This window comes from Dromaius novaehollandiae, unplaced genomic scaffold, assembly GCF_036370855.1.
Source record: "Dromaius novaehollandiae isolate bDroNov1 unplaced genomic scaffold, bDroNov1.hap1 HAP1_SCAFFOLD_76, whole genome shotgun sequence".
Lineage (NCBI taxonomy): Eukaryota > Metazoa > Chordata > Aves > Casuariiformes > Dromaiidae > Dromaius > Dromaius novaehollandiae.
This window is the reverse complement of record NW_026991488.1, coordinates 152,501-155,000: the sequence shown is the minus strand read 5'-3', so window position 1 is coordinate 155,000 and position 2,500 is coordinate 152,501. Positions and strand designations below refer to the sequence as shown.

General features: G+C 78.3%; 1 non-coding gene across 1 annotated transcript; it reads left to right on the top strand.

Annotated features, from left to right (window-relative positions):
• The first annotated feature begins 1,891 nt into the window (after positions 1 to 1,891).
• Positions 1,892 to 2,044, top strand: LOC135326840 (5.8S ribosomal RNA). Its single transcript, XR_010387074.1, has one exon. It is a non-coding gene; the product is annotated as a 5.8S ribosomal RNA (ribosomal RNA).
• Positions 2,045 to 2,500: the final 456 nt, after the last annotated feature.

The window sequence follows — 2,500 nt, the reverse complement described above, 5'->3', positions numbered from 1 at the left end:
CCCGAGCGGGGGGCGTCGCGTTGAGGCCAAGCGAGGCGACGGTTCGTGCCCGAGTGGGCGGCCCGAGCCACGGCTCTCCTCCCGGGTGCAGCTGCCACCCGGCGCCGGGTTACTGAGGGAAACCCCGGGCCCTGGGAGGAGGACGAGGTCGTGGCGGCGGGTGTCGGGCGCACCCCGCGGGCGGACGCTCCGCCGAGGGGCGCGGGGGCCGGCTGGCGGGTGCCGGGTTCCCCCTCCGCGTCCCGTCTCGTCGCCGCTGCCGAGGCTGCCGCCGTCGCCGCGAGGCGGCGGCGGCCCGGTGGCGGGCGGCGGCGGGGGAGGCACCCCCGCGGGGATTTCAGGTCGTTTCCCTCACCCCAGGGCCAGGTACCTAGCGCCCGCGCTTCTCCTGCCCCCCCCTCGGTGACCCACCCGTGTGGTCCCGTGTGCCAGCGTGCTCCTCCCGGGTGCCGCACCGTGCGCGCCGCACCGGCCGTGCCTTCCCCCCCCCCGCCTCGGCTTCCCCCCACCCCGGTCCTTCCTCCCCCGCGGTGGGGGTGGGGGGGGCGGGGAGGGAGGGAGCGAGCGAGAGAGGGGAGAGGGCCTCCGGCCACCGCGGCCGCCGGCAGCCGCCCCGGGCAGGGATGGCCATGGGCCCCGGGCTCCGGGCCCGAGGGTTCTCGGTTGGAGAGCCGGGCGGAGGTTTAAAGACTCGGGCGGCCCGATGCGACTCGCGGAGGCGGCCGGGCGTGCTGCCGGAGGGCCGGGGGGTCGGCGCGCGCGGGCGCCGCGCCCCCCCATGCCAGCCGGCGCGCCCCGCGCTCGCCCCGCGGGCAGCCGGGACGGAGAGGGGTTACCCTGCCCCCTCTCTCCGCGGTCTGGTCTCGGCGGAGAGACGCCGCGCGGTCGGCCTAGTTGCCGGCCTGCCTCGAGCGTTGCGAGCCGGGCGCGAGCGCGTGCTCGCCGCCGGGAGGGCGAGCCCCCACCGCGGGTGGTGCGGGCGCCGAGCCTCCGCGCGTCTCCTCCTTCTCCCTGGCCGGTGCTTCTGGGTCTTCCGCCGTGGCCGCCGTCGGCGGCGCCCTACCCTACGCGCCCGCCCCGGCACTCTGCCGTCCGGGGCGCCCGCCTCGCTCTGCCCCGCCCGGCTCCGCCAGGCAGCGGGGGGGCGGTGGTGGGGCGGCGGCGGGGGCGGCCCGCCCCGCTCTCCGCGTGGAGACGGGGAGAGCGGGCGCCGTCCCCGTCCGTGCCGCCTTGCCCGCCTGCCCGCCGCCGGGCGTCTGTCCGCGGAGGGGACGGGCGAGCGCGTGGCGTCACCCGCGAGGCGGTGTGTGCGGGCGCGCGGGGGTGTGGGCGCCGCGGCGGCGGCGGCGGCGGCGGTCGAGCCGGAGGGCCGGCGAGGCGAGCGAGGAGCTGGGAAGCGCGGGGCCGGCGGGCCGCAGGCGCGCGGGCGGCGGGGCGACGCCGCTCCCGGTGGCGGCCGGGCTCTGACGCCTGGGGCGGGGGGGGGGTGGTCTGCGGGGACGGACCCCCCCCAACATCCCGAGGCAGGCGGTGTGGCCGGCCCGCCGCTCCCTGCCGGGCCAGACCGAGCCGGGCGCCTGGGCCGGACTCGAAGCGAGACAGGGTTTGTCCCCAGGTCGGGAGCGAGGGCTCCCCGCCCTTCTCGTTCGGGTTTGCCCTTCGTTTCCCCCCCCCCCCCTTTCTCTGTGCTTGTACGGTCAGTGAGGCAAGCCCCTCTCTTTCTCTCGCTCTCTCTCTCCTTCCGTCTCTGCCGTCCCTTGCTCAGCAGCCGGCGTCGGCGTGAGGAAGGGCGGTGGGGCGGAGGAGGAGGGGGCGGAGGAGGGGGGGCCCCCCAGGGGCTGCGAAAGCTGCCCGGTCCCCCCGCGCGCGCGGCGGGGACCGAAACCGAGACAACTCTTAGCGGTGGATCACTCGGCTCGTGCGTCGATGAAGAACGCAGCTAGCTGCGAGAATTAATGTGAATTGCAGGACACATTGATCATCGACACTTCGAACGCACTTGCGGCCCCGGGTTCCTCCCGGGGCTACGCCTGTCTGAGCGTCGCTTGACGGTCAATCGTCACCCGCGCCGTGGCGTGGGCGCAGCGGCGTGCCGCCCCTCGGTGGGTGTGGGGGGGGGCGCGGTTCGGGTGCGCCCGGCCGTGCCCGCCCTCCCCTCCGAGCCCGGCGGCTGCCGCCGCGCCGCGTGGCGCGCGCGGTGTGGCGCGGCTGGGGCGCCTCGCAGGCCCGTTGCCCCGGGGAGAGGGGGGGTGCTCTCCTTCCCCTCCCCGCGCGGCCGGGCCTTCGTCCCCCTAAGTGCAGACTCGGGAAACCCCCGCTCCCGGAGCGCCCGCGTCGCGGACTTCGTCCCGCCGGGCCCCCAGATCGGGTCGGTCGCGGTGGCCCGGCGCCCGGCGCCGCCCGCCCGCCACCACCGCCAGTGCCGCCGCACGGGCCTCTCCTCCACCACTCTCCCGGTGGTGCGCCGGTCCCCCGTTCCCCTCCGGCAGAGGGGACGGCC